Source organism: Pagrus major, chromosome 7 (genome assembly GCF_040436345.1).
Source record: "Pagrus major chromosome 7, Pma_NU_1.0".
In the NCBI taxonomy this organism is placed as follows: Eukaryota; Metazoa; Chordata; class Actinopteri; order Spariformes; family Sparidae; genus Pagrus; species Pagrus major.
In genome coordinates this window covers 34,609,675-34,632,236 of record NC_133221.1, presented here as the reverse complement: position 1 = coordinate 34,632,236, position 22,562 = coordinate 34,609,675, and the positions used below count along the sequence as shown (strand labels likewise).

At 38.8% G+C, this 22,562-nt stretch overlaps 2 long non-coding RNA genes and 1 pseudogene across 3 annotated transcripts; all 3 read right to left on the bottom strand.

The window, feature by feature from the left end:
- Positions 1–2,568: 2,568 nt before the first annotated feature.
- On the bottom strand, positions 2,569–22,178 carry LOC140999981 (uncharacterized; annotated as a pseudogene).
- On the bottom strand, positions 10,487–11,578 carry LOC140999983 (uncharacterized). The gene is made up of 3 exons (XR_012179507.1): positions 11,451–11,578; positions 11,229–11,326; positions 10,487–10,627 (listed from the first exon to the last, which is right to left on the bottom strand). It is a non-coding gene; the product is annotated as an uncharacterized lncRNA (long non-coding RNA).
- LOC140999982 (uncharacterized) lies at positions 12,334–14,639 on the bottom strand. Of its 2 annotated transcripts, XR_012179505.1 has the most exons (5): positions 14,563–14,639; positions 13,925–14,144; positions 13,081–13,158; positions 12,667–12,726; positions 12,334–12,521 (listed from the first exon to the last, which is right to left on the bottom strand). It is a non-coding gene; the product is annotated as an uncharacterized lncRNA (long non-coding RNA). The 2 variants fall into 2 exon arrangements; XR_012179506.1 differs by lacking the exons at positions 12,334–12,521; positions 12,667–12,726; positions 13,081–13,158 and adding an exon at positions 13,419–13,653 and having other exon boundaries at positions 13,769–14,144.
- Positions 22,179–22,562: the final 384 nt, after the last annotated feature.

The window sequence follows — 22,562 nt, the reverse complement described above, 5'->3', positions numbered from 1 at the left end:
ATTGTGTGTTTACTACCCTAACATACACCAAATCTGAAAATTCTTGTAGTCACCTGCAAGGCTACAGAAAGTTAACATACAAAACACACACTCTTTACTGTTACATCATTAGTTCAAATGTGTTGACCAGCAACAGTGATCAAGTAATAAAATCATTCAAACAAACATTTTATATTTTTTTTATTCAAAAAATTACTTACTTCCCAGCACCATAGGAATTAGCACAATAATAAGATCAGGCGCAACTTAAGCATTTACAAAGAAAATAATGGCCCAATATATTGGCTCTCATCTCCACCATAAGCACTCTGTAAGTCGAAGGGCTTATAAATCACAAGACTGTCTGCTTTAACAACATCTTAGTCATTACTTTCAAATACTTTGTAAGCATGAAAATGTTCATTGAAATGGTCAACCACAAGCTTGTTCACAAGAAAGCAGATAACAGTGTCACAGGCATTTCATGTTCAATCTCACTGCAAATTATTAATGGGGAATTGCCATTTTTTACAACCTGGACCTTATTTCTAGCATAAAATACGATCATTTACTCACTCAGATAACTTTGGTGTCATTTGGAGTCGTTCGGACGAAATTAGATCCAGTGGAGCGCTGCGTATATCCATATAATGCGAGTGACTCAGAGGGGAACGGCAATTCCCCTTTAATCCTGCCCTGTACTCTGTCCCACTGATTGTAACCCAGTTAGTTGCATGGATGTCTTGCGATACAGACTCAACATGCAAAGCCAACACATCACTATAGTCCTCATTGTCCACATTAATAGATTTCATAGGTCCATACTTAATACATTTTGACATGACATGCAATAGACATTTGATGTTTTTTTTTGCAAGAGATTTTGTGATGTTTTTGAAGTTTTTAAGAGCGTTTTTGAAAATCCTGTGTTTTGCCTCAAATCTCATTCTCCACATATGTATTAGTGGTCCAATTTTTTGGATACAAGATGGATAGTGTATCATAAAGTGATGTTTCGGGATCAGATTTCTATCGGGATACAGCTCTTTCAACAACTCATGATGTTCCATTATCAAATGCTTAAGAAGTATAGTCATGCCAAGTGTAACAGATGGAGAAAATATAATGTTAATTATCTGCAGTAAAAGCAGCAGCAAAAACCAGTTTCGGTTTCCTTCTGGCACAATGTCATCAAAAAGCAGAGCAATGTTTCTTATGAGACAAAGAGTCTAAATGGAATTGAGCCCTATATTATTGCCACTACTGTCCAAGTTAATCCTTGTAGGTCGATTTTTGCGCTCCACATACCCATAGTCAAAGGCATAAATTCTAGACAACAGATCAGGTTTCGATAAAACATTTTCCAAGAGATATTCCAACAGTAACTTCAGCTCATACTGAGCCACCCCTTCAAGAATGTCATGCATAATGTCCAAAGAAAAATTATGACATATAACATGAAAGAACTGTAGGCTGTTAAGAGTCGAGTTCTTTTTTAAACCAAACACTGATAACTTCTGTGGGTCTGACAGCAACTCATTGCAGTGCATTTCAAAAAGTTCCTTTCCACGCAAGATTATCTTGGGGTCATCCTCATTGTAAACATTCTGGGCATCATCTTTTTCTATCAAACATAAACGACAAAAATAACGTCCACTGAAAGATTCTGTAAATCCCAGAATTGCGTGCATCCTAGAACAACTGGATTTGTGAAGAATTCTGGTGTTTAGAGAACAATGGATGTGTCTTAGAATAACTTCCATCACAAAAGTCTTCGTATCTGTCAGGTCTTGATTTACAAGTTTCCCCAAGCAGTTTACAAATATCAGCATTTCAGCACATTAATTTTATCATTTCTAAAATTGGTGTGTAAACAAATGTATTGTTCACTGGGACTTGATCATAAGTACCTGATTGTTTATTTTGCCTTGTATCAAATCGAATTCCTAGAATTTTTTCTACTGGCTCCACAACACCTCATTTCTTGTTGAAATAATTCAATCTTTTACTTTCAGTATTGAAGTTAACAAATGGGTTTTCAAAAGTCTCCAGAACTTTTTCCAATGTAGCTCTTACAGGATTATCTTTAGGCACAGCAGACAGTACTTGCTGCTTAACCTGAGTGTGCAGTCCACTAGCAAGTTCTTCCAAATCACCAACAACTGATGAAACAACACTATTTGCTATGCCACTTCCTTGTAGTTTAGCAATAATTAAAGCACAAATATTTTCCGTATTTTCTTTGTTCCTTTGACCTGATCCATTGTCCTCAAAACACTCGGACTCTGGGCTCTGCATGGCACTTGTTCCAGCAACTTCTGAGGTATCTTGGGGCATGTGGAAATTAGTTTGAAATGACTCTGGCCTTGCTGCATCTCCACTTTGACGAGAATCCTTCTCATGAGAACAAATTAAATGTTTTTTGAAACCTGAATATGTTGAAAACCGGAGCCTACAACGATCTTGTGCACAAACTAACTTAAACCTGGTGCTAGAATAAAAACTGTGATCAAGTCTTAGATGAGCTATCAAGGACTGACAGGGAACATGCACAGCTTGACAAATGAAACACTTAAACATTTAAGTACTTTAGTTGAAGACTTTAGCACGAAACTCACAAACTCTGGGAGACTCATTTGTTGTTATTACATCAATATTGAAAACTGTTGTTTGCACGAAGGTGAAGAGCTGGCCCAGGTACTCATTCGTACGACAGGTTGAACACGTAGTGGGATTTAAACAGTTCTTCAAATGCACCCAACGAGCTAGTGGCTTGGCAGGGGTTGAGCTGTTTGTCCACAACAATGTAGAAAGTGTCAATCCTGTTCCTGGTTCGACCAACAGCAAGGATGTATGGTTGTCTACCATCTCTTCTCCGAAGGTGTTCATCCAAGCTGCAGCATGACTAAAAACAGAACGGTAACATCAACACAATACACTATCAAGTTTTCAACTGCTCACTTGGGTCTGTACACCAGAAAAGTTGAGTTGTTAAACAAGCCATGACAAACTGTGTGTGTGTGTGTCTATGGAGAGAATTTTGTTCCTTTATTATTCAATCAAATAGAATAGATTTGAAACCAAAAAAGAGATTTGAGAGCAAAAGAGAGTAAGTGGCGATCAAATAATTTTTTTTTTAGATCGAAACAGAACAGGTTGCAATTGAAAAAAAAATATGAGAGAGCATATTTCTTCAACTTCAATCAAAACTAGTGTTTGTAAGTAAAAACATACGACCATTTTGCTTATAAATCAGTCCTATTTGCTTTCAAGTTAAAAACCTTTGCTTGCAAATCAGTCCTCTTTGCTTGCGAGCTATAAAGTTTTGTTTGCAAATCAATCCTCTTCCCTTGCAAGTTCTAAAGTTTTGCTTGCGAATTCAACTGCACTTGATGGCGGGGCCTACGCTGGTAGATGAGAGAAGAGTTTCTATTGGTAGGTTTGACCTGGCTCCAGCGCCAGCTATGCCTTCCGCATTACACCCACTTCTCCCTTGTGCTGTGTTGTTTCGAAGTAAGTTGATAGCCTGTTGCTCTTGAAACGTTTCCCATAAGTAATGAATTGCGCTATATATCGTTGGCTATACCTTGCCGTACATTCACAACAACAACAACACAAGTAATGAATTATAACGCCCTGCTGCTGCAAGCACGCTGATTAGCAGCAACATGGTTGTCTCTGCTAGTCATGGCCTGAGCAGAGTAATCTAATGAGTGAGTGAATTACAGGGAGGCGTATACAACGTAGGGCTGTGATTTAAACATTTAGTGTTGCATGGTACTTGCGGTGCCAAAACGTCACGGTTCCTACACAACAGTACTACCGTGGATTACTAAACTACCGCTGAACGCGGTGCCAGATTCCACTGTGGGCCTGCCGTACGTTCACAACAACAACAACACAAGTAATGAATTATAACGCCCTGCTGCTGCAAGCACACTGATTAGCAGCAACATGGTTGTCTCTGCTAGTCACGGCCTGAGCAGAGTAACGTAATGAGTGAGTGAATTACAGGGAGGCATATACAACGTAGGGCTGTGATTTAAACATTTAGTGTTGCATGGTACTCGCGGTGCCAAAACGTCACGGTTCCTACACAACAGTTCTACCTTGGAGTAGGGGTGTGCGATATGACGATATTAGATCGTGAAGGATCAGAATGTGTAGACGATCTGCCAAAGTGCAGAGATCGTGGGATCGTCTAGGGTACATTCTATAAATTACAGTTCTATGCTGATGCACCGACGCACCAAACATATGGTCGTCAACCTGACCGACCAATCATAGCGAATTACGGGCAGTGACGCGCTTTCTTACCCGCCTCCTTGTTTATGTGTGTAGCGGTAGCCGCATGCAGAGCCATGGCTGAAAGCCAAACGGAGGAGTTGGTCGCTTTTTAAAAAAAACAACAAAAAAAAAAAAAAAAAAACAGCGTTTCACCATCTCTCATCTCTGCCAGTTAGCCCCTCCACCTGCCGCCTCTCTCTTGCGCACGCACGCACGCACACACGCACACACACACACACACACACACACACACACACGGGCGCATGGATAGGTCGCGCTTGGCCACTAATAAACGGTAAATTGTACAGTGTTCAAATTCCCGCGACCTCCCACCCCCCGTCGGATAGTCCGACCACTGACGGACTTATTTGACCCTTTTCAATAAGCTGTTTAGTGTTTGGATACTTAAATCCTGTTAAAATGACCGTGTTGAATAAAACAAACAGTAATGTCTTCATTGATATTTTACTTTCATGTTTATTGAAACCTTTTATGTTGCAAGAGTGCACTTTATCAGAGTGTTGTTGTTTACCTTTTAGTATGTTTACGTTGTTTGCACATGTTGGCAAAACTGCAACTATTTAAATTAAAATCTGTTCAGAAAGGTTCTTTGGCCTAAATTGTCTGTTTTTCTTTTTTTTGATTTAAGATCGTGATAAAATCGAAATCGTGATTTTATTTTTAAAAAACCGTGATATGATATTTTTGCCATATCGCCCACCCCTACCTTGGAGTTTCCACTGTGTAGCGGGCTGCCGCTACTCCTCCCGGCTCCCGTTCTCACTACAGCTGTTCTAATTTTAACAAACACACGTGGCGAATAATTTAACAAATCCACGCACATATTTCTAACCAGCCAGCATTACTGGTCTATACAGGAGCAGCTGCGTCAGACGGTCCGACTTAAATGACACTGAATGATGCTTTTGACCTCCGAGATGTAGAATGAGTAGGCTATAGAAGAGAAATGCAAATTTCAGCACCACTGATCTGTATAATCAGACCAAAAGACATGTCCTGTGATTTTAAGCCTCCTTTCATAATTAATAGAGGCCGTTATAATGTAGGCCTAATATATTTATTTATGTTATGTTATGATACAAAAAATACAGATATTATGACCCCTCAATGATCATGCTTTACTTTATTTTCATGACAGAATGGATAACCAAACTGCAAGATCACAAGTCCAGGTAGGCTATGCATGCACATATATGTATTGTCATTGTGGTGGGAATAGCTGTATTGTACAGCTTGTGCAGTACCGGAATCAACTGTTAAGACCTTATATATCGATTTCGAGTATCTGCATTTGGTGTGCACCCAGGAGTTGCAATTCATTCGAGCTGGGGCAGCTTATCTTGACGTCCTTGAGTCTGTGTTGGACCATGTACAACAGCTGTCTGAAGTTGTCAGGAATCATCTATCACACAGTACGGTAGGGCTGAACGATTTATCGTTTTCTGATCGAAATTGCGATTTCAGACAACGCGATCATGTGATCGCCAAAGCTGCGGTTTTTGCAGCGCTCCTGACTGACCCAGGATCTGTTGTGTCAACTATTTTACACATACATGCTGTCTCTTTACCATCCTGCCAAGCTCACCGATCAGAAGCGGCATGCTACTCGTGGACAGGTCACGCTAACCAATCAGTATTAACCTGCTCCTTAACGTGTTCTGAAATGGCTCCAGCTGGACCAGAAGCGGAGTTAGGGGATTTAATCCCCAAGAAAAACAGCACGTTGGTCATTTGGGAGTATTTCAGGTTTGAGGCTGCAGACGTGCACCAGGTACTGTGCAAAACCTGTCGCGCTAAAGTTGCAACATCCAGCGGAAACACAACCAATTTATACCGGCATTTGCATGACGAGTGCATGACGAAAAAGTCTGGTGAAACGTCCGGTGAAAATGATACTCAGGCCCACTGTAGCAAACAGACTACAATTACAGCATCTTTTGCCAACTTGGGAACAGGATCAAGAAATAAGACTCAATAGTGACACAACGGCCGTTGCGGCCGTTAGGGTAACTGCAGCCATCAGCCGTGCATGCTTCTTCTTAATAAATACATTTGGAAGCAATAATTAACTTTAGTTTTCATCCTTGCATTAGAGTAATAGCATTTAATGTTTAATGTTACTGTATATTGTGAATATTGCACTGAAGCTTGATTTGAAGGAAATCGTGAATCAAATCGAAATTGCAATATCTGCCAGAAAAATCGCAATTAGATCTTTTCCTAAAATCGTTCAGCCCTACAGTACGGCCCCTCCACTGTTTGATGATGTGGCTGTTGTTGAATGGAGTGGGAGTGTGGGGCGACCCCGCCTCAACATAGACAGACAAACGCTGCTGAATCTTCTTGGTACAGAGTTACCACTGACATCTCTTGCGAATCTCCATGGGATTTCAAGATCTACCCTTTACAGACGAATGCAAGAGCATAACCTCTCTGTCAGAGAAGGGTATTCAGACATCCCTGATCATATTCTAGATTTAAAGGTTAGATCAGTGAAAGCAAGATTGCCCCATGCTGGCTACAGGCTAGTCAAAGGATCCCTTAGATCAATGGGTTACCGGATTCAATGGAGAAGAGTAAAAAGTTCTTTGCAGCGTGTGAATGGTGCAGGAGTAGTAGCTCGAATGGTCCAGCTGTCTTGCATTGCAAGACGGACGTACTCCATTCCTGCTCCTCTGTCACTTGTCCACATCGACACAAATCACAAGTTAATCCGGTGTGTTTTTGCCTACTGAACTTCTTCTAATCAATTGTGAATTGATGTCACTCACTTGTAATATCAGTGATGACTAATGTAGAGGCTAAACCTAGTGCTTAAAGCCACTGAGGGGCTGCATAGAGGGCTGAACTTAGGTTGACGCGTTTGCCGAACACTGCGAGACACAGACGACTTCGGAATCGGTTAATTTGCGATCATGGTTTATTTTTCTCACCAAAACATCTTCTAGTGTGAACAAAGTCCATGCACCATTACCGATGCGACTCGCCTGCCGCAGCATGACAGAGCGGTCGAAAACTGTGTGCTCTTCCCCTTTGCAGCACCTGACCCCTGACCCCGGAACAATAACTCCCACCTATGTAGACTCCCCTTTCGTGGTGCGCTGAGGACACCTACTGGCCCCATACAGACACGCAGTCACACGGAAATGGCTCATACAACTAACAATCAACTTTTTGGTAGGTACAACATTGTGATTTATGGAGCAATTGATGGCTTCTCGAGGAAGGTAATCTTTTTTCACAACCTTGTTCACCATTTTTTGTTTTGAGCCACTACATGAACCACTACACACACTTTGTTACAGATATTTTATCTGGACACAGCAGGAAACAACAAAGCAGAGACAGCTTTGCAATTCTTCATGGATGGAGTTCAGAAATGTGGATGGCCATCAAGGTAAGTGCAGTTGTTCAGAAGAAATGTGACAAGATTTTGTTGTCAACACACAATGTTAGCAGTAGTAAACTGAAAAATAATAATCCATGTTCCAAACAGCTGGAGTGACTGACTGATCACTATTCCTCATCAGTTCAATGTTATTTTACTCAATGTCTAATTTAAGTCTATTTTTGAGGTACTTTTAGTTCTCGAGTGCATTTCCATTTTATGTTAATTTGTAGTTCCACTCCACCACATTACATATATGTAATACATAATATGTAATACTTTCTATCCCGGTACATTTGATGGTTAAATATGAAACCTTTCTGTCTCATGTATTCAGGGTTACATTTCTGATGTCTGAGTTGTTAACAGCTCCGCAAATGATTTTTCATTCTAAACTTCTTTCATGGTTTCATGTCAATAAATGTTTAAATAATCAAATATTTCACCTAAAGTCAAAGGTTAGGGAAAAAAAGTAATTCCTCTCCCATTAATCATCTCACCACCCCTCAAATTTCTCTGCTAGCCTTTTGGCGTGGCATGGGACTTAGGTTGTAAACAACTGGACTAAAATTAGTGCATATAAAGTGTAAACAATTTCCACCTCCAGTAGCTAAAACCTTAACATGCTGTTCCAACACTAATGCTTCACTATTAAAAATCTAAATATGTCATACATAATAATGCATCAGTCAGAGGGATCAAAACACTACTTTTACCACAATACAGTGAGCTGATAATAATTATGGACTTTAACTGTAGCATTTTTCTACAGAGAACTTCTACTTGAAATTCAGTATTTTTACACTGTTGTATTGGGAGTTTGGCTTAACAACATTATTTTTTTCTATTCTGCAAAACACAGGCATTTCATGTTCAATCTCACTGCGAATTATTAAAGGGGAATTGTCATTTTTTACAACCTGGACCTTATTTCAAGCATAAAATACGATCATTTACTCACCCAGATAACTTTGGTGTCATTTGGAGTCGTTCGAACGAAATTAGATCCAGTGGAGTGCCGCGTATATCCATATAATGCGAGTGATCGGGGCACCGAAGCGCAGCCTCTATATAACGCATTATCTGCTGCCAAACTAGTTCATTTCACCAATATTTTGTTATGATACGCTAGCGCTATTCCCCTGAGTCCGGGGTTGCCTGTTATCAACATCCGGGGTCTGTAGGTTGACCTACTAACCTCTTAAATAGATAGATCGATATATATTCCTCCACTCTCACTTTATGTCTCTGAACTCCCTGGCACAAGATGTGATGACTAACCTGTGACCGTCTGTGTAAAACTGGCTTTTCAATTCAAGCTTCGGGGACCAAACTACACCAGCTGCTTTCACACAACTGACTGCACTCCGTGTTCTTGCTCTGTCCTACATTTTTTATTTTGTACATATATGATGCATCTAGTCTGGCATGGTGTCCCACAATGTGCATGGGATCTTCTCAACCTATCATAATTAGTTGTTCTAGCTTAGTATCCAAAGCTAGATGTTTTACTCTTTATAGTAATCTGTGCTGTCCCAATGTGTTGTTTCCACCACAAATCCAGCAACCAAAATCAGCTGTACTGCGAATTAAAGAGCAGTATGGAAAAAACAATAGTAGTACACAATCTAAAACAGTTACATAATGCAAAAACAGGCATTTGGGACAGAGACTGGATGATAGAGAGGGTACTGGGGGGGGTACTACAATAACATCAATATTAAAGTTAACTTACACATTAACTTGAATTAACTTATTTATTCTTCACAAATAAATTCTCAACAGTATTAACAAACCACATCACACTGTCAAATCCTGCACCATTTGATTGCAGTTTGCAGTAGTATTTTGAAGGACTCATAGTCTTTGATGTGGGCGACTGGAAATGTGATAGTGTCAGTGCAAGCACCGACAGTTGGAAAGCAAATACTATGAGTCGGCATGTCATTCATACATTCATGATTAAACTTCACAGTGATACTGAATTTCTGCCGCTCCGCTAAAAGCAGATGTCTGTGGGCTTGACCCGTCATCCACTGCATGACAGAGGATACAGTCAGGGTATCTTCTGTACGATCAGGGTGTGCATCTTGAAAAGACAAAAAGCTTAAGTCATAAGAAATCTGTTCACTCATTTTATATGCCAACAATTTGGTGAATTGCTCAGTGTTTTTCAGCAGCCTGGGTTGGTTTGCTGTAAATGCTCATGTAATTTTTTGTTAACAGCAGGCCTGGAGGAAAATTAGTGTGGTACTTGTGATTTTTCTTTATTCTAAAGTGCACTACTAGTTAAAAAAGGTAAACATCTGTGAGCTATCTTCTCAGCAAAAAGCAGTTTGGCTAAGTAAATAAGTGCAAAAGTATGGGATGTTTAGAGGGTAAATCTTTCAAGAGTTCAGAAATGTAAGTGGGAGCTTGTCCATGAATGGCCTGATAGGTGATAACCAATATTTTAAAATGAATCCTGAAATAAACTGGAAGCCAGTGCAGAGAAAACAAGATGGGGGTGATATGGCATTCTACTACTTACTTTAAATTGAAGGTTGTACATACCTTCAAGTTCAAGAAGGAAGTCCTGAAAGTAATCCAAGAATTTCCGTTCTTTCACATGCTTACTTGAACCACTTGAGCTGAAGTTCAGGGCCAGATGGGAAAGGATGTAATGTGAGTCCACCTAGATTAAAAAAAAAAAAAGGTAATCTGAGATTCCCTGATAATTACCCGCTTAAGAAGCAAGGGGTAAACTAAGGAAATACCATGTAGTACAACTTGTAAAAACCTCGAAGCTATACTGTACAATAGCATACCAAATCATTGTCTCCAGCGATGAAGAGGCTGCAACACACTTCCGGCCTTGTCTGTATCACTTTGATGAGGTTATACACTTTCAGGCCCTCACGTAGTTGTTGGAGTATGGGCATGCGTTTTGTCGTCACATGAAGTCAAATTGTCCTGAATACAGAAAAATTAACTTCACACTATTGCCTAGGTGTAGCACTGAAATGGTGGGAAGGTGCGAATACAGCAATGTAAAAACACTATTACAAGAAAAGATCCTGCACGAAAACTCCTACTACAGTAAAAGGAAATAAGTATTATCAGCTTTTTGTAGTTAAAGAATATAAAGTACAATATTAAATCATCATAAAAATGGAAATACTTAGGTGAAATACAAGTACCTTCAAATTGTACTGAAGTGCAGTACTTGATGAAAGGTAAATTTTAGTTACGTTCCACCACTGACGTTATGGCAGCAAGCTCAAGAATAACGCCATGAAAAAGGCTTTGCTACTATATGCAGGCAATACTATTTCCTTGTATTCCTATATTAACACAAAACAAACTTTCAACATTTTAACAGGAGCAGAGTGCCTCAAGATCATTTGGCTTTACTCAAATGGTCAAAAAGATTTCACATTCAAGCCAAAGAGCACCTTGGAAAAGACTTTTGGAAAGCGCTTGCCATTATTCTCACATTTATTGAGGGGAAAGCAAACTACACATGGCAATCTGGGGTCACACTGCAATGTGTTACAAAAACAGTAGTATTTACCTCAATATGCTGTCTTTGTGCTCCATGTCTATTTTCCCTGTGTAGCCACAGTCCACGATGTCTTGGATGTGGGCTGTCATGTCATCTGCTTCTTCAATCTTAAATAATCACACCCAAAACATTAAATTATACATTTATTCTTTTCAGTATTAAGTAGTATGTGTGAAGCACTTTAAGACAATATTAAATAGGTACAATGTCTGAAAAAAAAAGTAAACTTACCGCTTGTATCAGTGGTGAGTGAGTGGTATCATAGACATCAGCAGAAAGATTGCCAGAAACAAGGAAGTCGCAACACCATTTTTGCAAGAACCGTGGTGCTGGTCCTCCTTGTGCTATGCTCACTGCAAAAATTTCCCCTGCAGCCCTACAAACAAGAACAGGATGGTTTAAACAATGTAAGTACAAGGGGAAGTCTCAGTTCTGTTTCACAATCAGAATCATATGTGTATATATATATATCTATCTATATATCTATATATATCTATATATCTATATCTATATATCTATATATCTATATCTATATATCTATATATCTATATCTATATATCTATATCTCTATATCTATATCTATATCTATACTGAAGAGCTCATCCAGGTCATTGAGCGAGTATTTGGGCATCTTTCCCTTTTCACCATCACCTTCAAAAAGTCTTTTTTCTATCCCAGCCACCATTGCTATAATCCAGAACAAAGTAAGTCAAATCTTGGAGACTGTCAAACAAGTACAGAGGAAAGTGTCTGATTATTCCAGTCATGTGACTATTTAATTAACTGCTCTGTTATTCTGTGTAGGAGATACACTAATAATAAATGTAATTTATTAATCACTGGCGATTAATAAAACACTCATTCATGTGTTCCTACATCTGAAACAAAACACTCCGAGTTTCCCATCTCAGGCTGAATCAACTCAGAGTTGGTTTTGTCAAGCCTGTTTGTAGAAGGCACCTCAGTTCAGAAGTCAAAGAAAACAAAACAACAGAATCAACAAGACCACAAAGAAAAGATACACAAGCCACAATTAATGATTCTTCATTTGATTTTTACCCTGTGACAAAATTACTCATGAATGTCCAGTACTTACCAAACAGAAATTCTTTTCTTAGGGCCCCTGTATCGAGCCCCGGCTCACCCAGGAATGTAACTTTCAAGGGATTAACTGGACTGCCATTTTTTTGACGTTTCCACATCTTAAGACCTCTTTCCACCACATTCTCCTGAGACACACATAAATCAAAGGTCTTGTCGGTGTCCACCTGAGATCTGACCCACATGATGACATCCTCCTCACTGTAAGAATATATCAAATCTCGATATAAGACAGATATTGGGACATATGTTTTTAAGCACATATAAAAGCATTATATTAAAAAAATAAAAAAAATAAAAAAAAAAATAATGATAATAATAATAATAATAATAATTATAATAATACCATGAGATAAGATCCAAATCAGCCTGAAGTGTGTCTCCTTTACAGGCTCTGTCCTCAGGACTATAACAATAAAGGCAATCATTATTGATCTTCACAGATAATATGCTGTCAAAATTAGTGTACAAACCAGACATCTGGCCTTCTAAGTCTCAAAAAATAATAAATGCAACATTTCACGACACATACAAACTTGTAAAAGAATCTACAGAGTAGGAAAAAAATGTCAGACGACCAAAAACAATGACCTGCATCCACAAAAACTTGCATGAACCTCTTGCAAATAGGGCATTGGACCTCATCTTCCTGCATGCAGGCATATGAATTAACAACCTGAGCAAAAAGCTTCAGGCAAACTCTTATCATCAAAACAGTAAAACAGTGACAGTAGTACAGTAAAAAAAAAAAGTGCTCTACTTGTTGATGGCTGTGGTCTTCACAGGTTAATGAGGCAGATCCAGATGTAGATTGGTCAACAAAGATCAAATCTTCATCCTAGATGTAAAACAAAAAAGATGCAATAACAGCTCTTTAATATTATGTCAGAGCTAAACTAGGGGTGTTAAAAACTTTCAACAGTAACTTTTAGCAGACTACTGTGCCACTGTCATTCAGTCTATTCAACAGAATTCATATTTGTTACAAGATAAGCTATATTTGGTTCACAGCTTAAAGATGGCTCAAACAGTCAATATACACACATATTAAACTTTTACTAACTAACTTTGATAATTAACAGTAAGACATTTCACCTGTGTTTCAGGGCTACACTGCACTACACAATCATTGTGTTGCAATCCTTGCAGCTAGCCTTTGGCATGAGGGCAAACTCAGGAGCACTAGCAGGGAGAGGTGTAAGGTCAAGTTCGTCCTGAAGAGGAACAATAAACAGGACAAACTTCCCTCCCCCTGAAGCACTTCTTAATACGGCCCCAGTGTAGCCCTCAGCCTCTAAAGGAAAAACTGAACGTTTCCTCCTTCCATTTCCACCTATTAAAATGACAAACAATATAAAGGACATAAACCATGATGTATTCATGTTTTTCTGCAGTATTAACACAGCAAACATAAAAGAAGTTGCATTTTAAGTACAGTAATTATATACCTGCTGCTTTAGAAAGGAGCCACCTGTCCTGGAGCTGTGTCATCCTGGGGAATGTCTTCACCACCAAATATTTTTTGAGGTATATGAAAGGCATTGCACAGAACCCTTGATGACACAGGCAATTAGGCAATGTACTTGCTTCAACATGCATAATACCTCAACATGTGATATGTCAGAATCTACTGACATAGTCCTCTTCCCCAGGCCAGCTTACATAAAAGTTAACTCCTCCCTGGGGTTTGGAGTTACTTCCACATTAGATCCAAGTAAAAAAAAGGAAACATCGAACGGCTTCCATATCTTCACAGCCTTGGCTATAGGCATTTGACCTCTGGGGAGTGCTCTTTTCTTGCCTCGGAAGAATCCAGGGAAAGACCTGTGTGATTGTAGAAAAATAATGTTATTAGTTCCAACTTAAAGTAAGCCGACTGTCAAGCCACATGCACCACATCCAAGTACCAGAGAAAATAATACAGATAAACAAATTAAACCACACAACCTAAATCAGCAGCTCCATCATTGCGCTACCATCATGGCAAAGCCAGAGTAATGTAATTTATTTTACCTGAATAATCCCATACCATTAATGGTGAAATTGCAGGTACAGTATAATGTCTACAGTAGAAACAATGTAGAAAAAGTATTAAAAATGTGCAGTGATAAAAGCCTAACTTGGTCATGTTCTCTCCACATGAAGAGAAGAGACTGATCCTGATAAAATACATGTAACGTGAAAATGTGCATTTACATGACACATTTAGGTGGTCAATTTACATGGGTGCAAAACTGTCTACCTGGCCATTTCAGTCTGGACTGAGAGTCGCTGACTCTGTCCCTGTCCCTGTCCATGTCCCTGACTTTCATTCGGCATCGCCCTTGAAATCAGAGACAGGAAGTGTCTGGCCGTCTCTGTGGCTTCACGTGCATCATACTGGAAAGGGATTTCACATGTATGGACATTGGTAAAAGGACATCAGTACATTACAGTACAATGCATTACTGTCACTTAGGCTGTACAGAAACAAATTAAGCAATGATTTACCCTAGCTTGCGACTGCTGTTGGTTTTCCATTCTGGCATTAAAAGAAAAACGGACGTATTATTTTGACAGTATTTATGCAACATTGCATAACAATAAAAGTCATGGTCAATAAAAAACAACAGCGAATGAAGATCAATGTAGTGTTCCCAATGAATCTGTAGATCCATTCCATAATATTACAGACACATAAATCTGAGTTTGGTAATGTGCATGAATTTGTTAAATTATTCGCCACGTGTGTTTGTTGACATTAGAACAGCTGTAGTGAGAACGGGAGCCGGGAGGAGTAGCGGCAGCCCGCTACACAGTGGAAACTGGCACTGCGTTCAGCGGTAGTACTGTTGTGTAGGAACCGTGACGTTTTGGCACCGCAAGTACCATGCAACACTAAATGTTTAAATCACAGCCCTATGTTGTATACGCCTCCCTGTAATTCACTCACTCATTAGGCTACTCTGCTCAGGCCGTGACTAGCAGAGACAACCATGTTGCTGCTAATCAGTGTGCTTGCAGCAGCAGGGCATTATAATTCATTACTTGTGTTGTTGTTGTTGTGAACGTACGGCAGGCTGTAGCCAACGATATATAGCGCAATTCATTACTTATGGGAAACGTTTCAAGAGCAACAGGCTATCAACTTACTTCCAAGCAGCACAGCACAAGAGAGGTGGGTGTAATGCAGAAGGCGTAGCTGGCGCTGGAGTCAGGTCAAACCAACCAATAGAAACTCTTCTCTCATCCACCAGCGTAGGCCCCGCCCATCAAGTGCTGTTGAATTCGCAAGCAAAACTTTAGAACTTGCAAGCAAAGAGGACTGATTTATAAGCAAAATGGTCGTATGTTTTTACTTACAAACATTAGTTTTGATTGAAGTTGAAGAAATATGCTCTCTCGTATTTTTTTTTCCAATTACAACCTGTTCTGTTTCGATCTCCAAAAAATTTTTTTGATTGCCACTTACTCTCTTTTGCTCTCAAATCTCTTTTTTGGTTTCAAATCTATTCTATTTGATTGAATAATAAAGGAACAAAATTATCTCCATATGTGTCTGTCTGTGTGTGTGCGCGTCTGTGTGTGTGTCCCAAAGAAGTCCTCGCTGTTGAGGAATTGTAGCCAACATGAAGACGTTCAGTTTAGTCCTCTTGTTTGACTATGCCTTTCCAAGTCATTTCAAATTGAGTTAATACATATAAAATACTAGCTAATTGGATAAAAAAAAGACATGCATACCTTGTGAAAGTGCAACATTTTGTCCACTGCATCACTGGGGCTTATCTTGGTCCTCTTCTGTCCAGCTGTGGGTGGCAGGAGATGGAGACGGAGCAGCAGAGAAGCCATGTCACTGTCCCAGGCTATCAGGAGGATAATGAGGTGAAACAAGCCATTAGTATCAAGTTGGAATGCACAAAGTAACCAGCACTTGCTGTTAGGAATAAAAATCCATCATGGCGATTAGCTTACTGGTGTCATCGTTCTCGTCAGTTTCTCAGCAGTTTTTAGAAGTCGGCACACCTCAATTGACTGAGTCAGGTGTCTGGCCCCATTGATAACCTTGGGCCTGAAAGTTGTGTCCCACTTCTCAAGCATCTTGGAGGCTGTTTCAGCTCCAAACAGCAGAAGGAAGTCTTGATTCAGCTGTTGATCACATAAGCATATAACAGGGTTTCTGCAGGTTTGAACAAGTCAAATTTAAGACTTTAAGACCTTTTTGAACTAAATTTAAGACCTACACGAAGTACGAAACAGTAAGGAAAAATAAAGTCCCAGAATTACTTTAATAACTAAATGTATTGCCATTCACAGAGCAACTCAAACAATGAAGAATGGAGTGAGTGTGTGTCAAGGTTATTATAGTTTTTAAATTTCATTAGTTTTTATTTTAATTTGTTTTTTCAGTTTGCTTTTTATTTCAGTTGAGGGTCCTCTTGCAGAGCGTACACTACGCTTCAGATTCATTATTATGCGGCTTTTAACCAACTGAATTCTGGTTGTTCAAGCCAACACGCTAAACACTTTCCCATAGTGTAGCAGATTTCGCAGTCGAAGTCTGTCCGGAACTGGCGAAGTGTACGGTGATAAATTCCGACTGGACTGTTGGCAAAATGCCACTTACGTTCCTGGATACTGCAGAAAGAAGTACAACACACAAAGCTAACTGTGAATCTCACAACACGTTTCCCAAAAACAAAAAAAGAAAAAAGAAAAAACAAGGCGATGACGGAAGCGGTAAATGAACGTTCATATTTAAGACCTAACTAAATGTAATTTAAGACCTATATGCAAAATATAGACGTATTTAAGACTTTTTAAAGGCCTTAATTTTAGATACATGAATTTAAGACTTTTTATGGATGCGCGGACACCCTGATATAAATACACAAAATTCAAAAAAGGTCAGAGTATTGTACTTGCATTCAAGCAACAAAACAATGAAGTGTAAATAAATAAAATGGACAACTCACCAGCTCTTTGACATCTAAAAACCGTGGAAATGACATCTGTGGTTCTCTGTGGGTCATGCACTAGGTCTTGGCGATATTGAAAGGTCATCTTCATCTTCTGAAACACACTTGCTTCATCATGAGAGTGAATGAGAAATGATATGGCTTCCCTGCAGGCATCTCCATCAAGCTGCTCAGGCAAAGTGGCTGCCAATCTTCGGCGCTTTGGTCCTTGTGCTTGAGCCACTGTAGCTATCTTGGCTGGTCTTTTTACTGTATTCCTGGACATGGTCTTAAGGTGCCATGCTAAATATCCAGTGCCTTTCTCCGCATCATAGAAGTGCTCCTGTTAAGATATTTATAAAACATCATTACAAAAGTCTTATCATTCCTTGATTTTACAAAAAATGTGGTAACAGTATTAATGAAAGGATAATCACTTTAAAGTAGGTTTGCCATTTTCTAATTCATGTGTAGTATCCTATTGCCCGAATTCATTCCAATTGCAAGACGAGGCATTTTCACTTATTTGATGTCATTTTGCATCCTAATGCAATGTTTATGGCAGAGTTGAACTTTTTGTAGCATACTCAAGTTTAAAATATTTTGTTAGACTTAGGTGGTGTCAATTATTTTTTTACAAATACAAGAATGTAGAAATGTCAACACTATTTTGATTAGTATCTGTGATGCATCAATCATTTTAACTAAAATCCCAAAAACTGTAAAACAGTAAAACTGGTGTGTTTTCTGGAAGTAATCATTTTTTAAACTTACATAGCCCATAGGAGAAAAAGGATCCTTCAGTGAAGGAAAGAGTGTTACAATTCCCCGGGAATACTTCTCCTTATGTTTACGGGAAGGCATCCTCCTTTAGAAACAACATTCCAAATCAGTTTATACTGCATCAAACCCCAATAGATGTTATCTGATGATAGTGCTTGTAGGAACACATGTCTATCGCCTCTGTATGATGTTGAGGCCCTGTTCATCTGTAAGAAAACTATTCACAGGAAAGAGGCGACGGCCAGTCTGACCCCTTCTCAATAAAGCTTCTCAATAAAGCCTTCAGATGGCGACCCTTTTTAATTAATTTACAACTTAAAACCCATTTGTCCCTTCTTCCCCCTCAAAACAGATAAACTCCTCTCTCTGGTCAAGCTGAATGAGTTCAGCATGGATTTGTCTACTTTCTTCACATCAGGAGGGACAGAAAAACTGTTTCATGACAAGGATGTGTTAATATCAAATGTCTTTGCAATTGCAAATTAGGTATCTCACTCACTCACTCTCCACTCTCCAGAGTGAAAGGACTCTGGAAACCTCTTCCTTGTTGTTCTAATCCTCCTTTGTGATTTATGAAGCATCTGGTTTTCACTGTGTGATATTCCAATCTATAATGGTTTCTGCACTCATCCAGATTTCAAAACAGTTCTAATTAACCATTATACCAGGATCTCACCTTCTTAATTTTAACAAATTGGGAAACAGTAAAAGAAGTTCATATAACTGATTTTTTTAGCGTTTCTCTGCGATGAAGTTTGGCTGAGAACAAGTTTGTGTGTTTAATGTGCCTTGTGTTCGGTGGAACCACAGCACCTCCTGACGGTGAGTCCTGGTACAATTGGACAGGCTCTGAAAAATCTTTTGTTTAATATGTTCTTTTTTTTTTTTTTTAGTAAATGTCTCTGATATGTCTTTTTAAACTAGTATTAAGCTAGAACTAGAAGAAATATGTATAAGTGATCAATTCTATCAGTTCTACTGTATATTCAAGTGTGTTTTATGTTTTGATCCAGTTTTAATTCCTTTTGAATGTTCAGTGATTTTAATCATGTCATATTATTTCATTGTTAGACAACGTCCACCTATTTAGCCATGGTTAAGTTCTGGGAAAGGTGAAGCACGATCTCGAAACATTAAAAACGATAGTTTAAGTTGAATTAAGTTTTGTGAGTTTAGACATATAATATAAGTCGTCTAAAGTGTGAACGCTGTCAGCCCGCCCCTTAGTCCCGCCTGCCACTCCGGACAACAAAACTGAGAGACATCGCTCTCTCGTTCTTCTCTTCTTTTAATTTTTCAACTCTTTACTTTACGACACGCTCCAAGGCAGCAATCTCTGCAGAATTGACCACGTGTTGATTTTTCTCATTTTTATAATTTGCGGTGTTGACTCACTTTCTTTAAGTGCTTTCACTTTTGTTAAGTGCTAACAGAACAAAGTTCTGCTTTGATTTTTTATATATATATATATATATATATATATATATATATATATATATAAATAATCGTTAAGTATCACAACCTGATTCAGAGGAAGTGAATTTAATTTAATTAATCTTGTATTGAGTAACAACGGAAGATCCGCCCGGCCATCCTCTCATTATTTCATTCAAGTTGAATTAGTTTACGAATCAGACGCTTAAGAGCCACCACTCAAACCAAGAAGAAGAACATCTTTAATAAAAACCACCATCATTGGTAAAGACTTGCAGTAGCCTTCTGCTTCAACAAACCGTGCGAGCAGTTTCCAACAACAGAAAGACTTTGTGCCAAGCCGAGATCGGTCCTGCCTCCAACGCTCACAAGCGGTGCCATTCCGCTGGGCAGCGGACCGAGTTCATCATCAGCTGAGTGTTGGACGAGTTGCGCTCTTCCTCTGACAATGGAACGAGGGCGTCACCCACTGTGAAATCGGACGAACCGCGACTTCCCTCTGGCTCTTGGACCGGCACTGCAAGCCCGCAGTCGAGCTACGAACTCCGGAGGAAAGACCCAAAGTTGTGGACGTCCCAACTCTCCGGACATAGTAGACTAAGCACCTTGCACACTGCTGGATTCACATGCATGAAAGAGTTGGTGTCTTTTTGGCTTTTGATTCATATCTTTTAGCTTAAGAAGAATTTGGTTAGGGTCTCGTTAATATTAAAATTACTCTCATAATATTTGAGTGCTTCCCCGACCCTGATTTCACCATCCGTCCATGTCCATATAATCCCATTACTTTAATCATCACAGACTCCACACTTTCTGTTATCATTGTTGTTTGTTTAAATCACCATTTCATTTATTTACCCTGATTTATCTAATTAATAAACATATTTAACCGTATGTCGTTGTCTGTGCAGGTTTGTTTTTAATGTGGAGAACCGATGGAAACTGTGTAGAAATCACTGCTTCATTTATGAGATTTAATACATTGATTTAAAATTGATTAGAATTGTTCCAAGTTAACCTTGTCCAGTCGGATTTGATTAATTCCCTCCGGATTATTCAAATAGACAAAACATCGGAGGTGGTGCCCCATTTACGAGTGCTTTATTAATCGCCAGTGATTAATAAATTACATTTATTATTAGTGTATCTTCTACATGCTCATATAAACAGGTCAAGACCATATTCTTAAAATGCAAAAACATACAATTGAAAAATGCCCCACTTGCTATGTTAATTCAATGCAATGTATTTTGAAAATTCATGATAATCTTTCTTAATATAATGTTTACAATCTAACAATTCACTTAACACTTACCCATGCCTCCAAGTCATATGGCTGGCCAATATGTTGACAAGCTGTCTCCGGGTGCGGTGAGTGAGTGACTTTTCTGCCTCGTACTCGTCGATGACATCCTCACCCCCAGGTTTGCAAAGCAAGGCATTTTTTACCATCTATTTGTGTAAAAGAAAATAAAGTTTTCAGTGTACAAATCAGTCTTTCAGGATAAAATCATTTTAACAATATACCACAAGATTAAGAGTAAAAGTTAAAATCACTGATTCAGGAGGGTTTCTCACACACAAAAATGGATCAGCAATTTCAGCAAAAAAAATCTAACCAATTGTTTAACTGATTATGCAAGTGCAATATGATTTGTGATGAAACAATGTTGTTTCTTATCTGCCTTAGATTACTAAGTACAGAGCTATTAGCCAAACCCAATCATTCTAAATGTCACAAATACTCTGATGAGAAACTCATTTAGTTTTACACTTTATGATGGTCAACAATGTAATTTACATCTGCTGCCCTTGACTACCTCTTTTGCAGCCTGTGACTCAGAAACCTCTGTGGTAGGCCTGGGTATGACTTCAGAGCTGGACGTACGTCTGCCTATGGGAATCCCATATTCTATTCGACTGGAGTGGTCATTGTCACTTGAAGAAAGTGATGTCTTCGTATCTGTGAGGGAGGATGGTGTTGAATGATCTAAAGGCGAGAAATCTAAAAGAAATAAAACGTAACTGTGACATGCCTGAAATGTAGCATTTGGTGGTTCCCCAGACACTGGTTAAAAATCACACCTGATCCCACATTTTCAAACTGTTTTTGCAATTAGATACAGATCTTTCTTTTAAATATATTTTTCTATAATCTACTTTGTTATAGTAGTCAAGGCAGAGACATGAGATCTCAACTGATATTTGTGAAGCAAAAAAACCCTGAACATTGATTACAACTGATTTTATAATGAGACATACCTTCCTCTGAAATGCCAACTTGTGTTGTTGGACTTGGACCAGGATCGATCTGTATCTCAAGAATGATGTCTTCCTCCAGTGTCTGAGCTGTGTAGTTAATAGATTTCATGTGATCAGAATCAGGTTACAAAAATAACTACTCACTTTTTCAAATATAAGATGAAGCAAAGAATACAGTTAGATTATAAAAGGATTGCACTTAATTTTAAAACACAGCTATTGTCAAGAAATTAAATAGTATAATCATAGACTTATGCCAGCAGTTTTTTTTCATACCCCATTGATTTGGCCAATTCTAAATGATGATTATGTTCTAATGAATATCAAAGTAAATTACTACTCACTTTTCACTGATGGTGACTTAACCAATGTCTTAACTTACTGTCAGGCATAAATCCGGACTGGCCTCTATCAGTTCAGAAAAGATGTCTTCCTCAACTACTTTGTTGGTTTCATCAAAAGCATCAGGTTTCAGTAGCATCAGGAAGCCCAAACTTGTATTTGACTGTAGGAAGATAATCATGAAAACAGATTAAAAAATACATGATGCTGATCTTAAGGTGCAGTAAGTGATTCGCATTTGTGAATATAAGTGTTGAATAGCTCTACTTTCCGACAGCCATCAGTGCTTTAGGGTGTGTGTCAGTAACATGGATCTCCCAGTATCTCTGCTCTGCAGTAAACAGAAAATAAGTTCCTACTAGTTCTCTACGGATTGGCTGGAAAGAGGGTGTAGGATACCAGAAAATGTCTTTTCTGTTTACTGCAGAGTGGAGGACCCATGTTTCTGACAAAACACTAAGCTAGTGATGGCTGTCACAATGTAGAC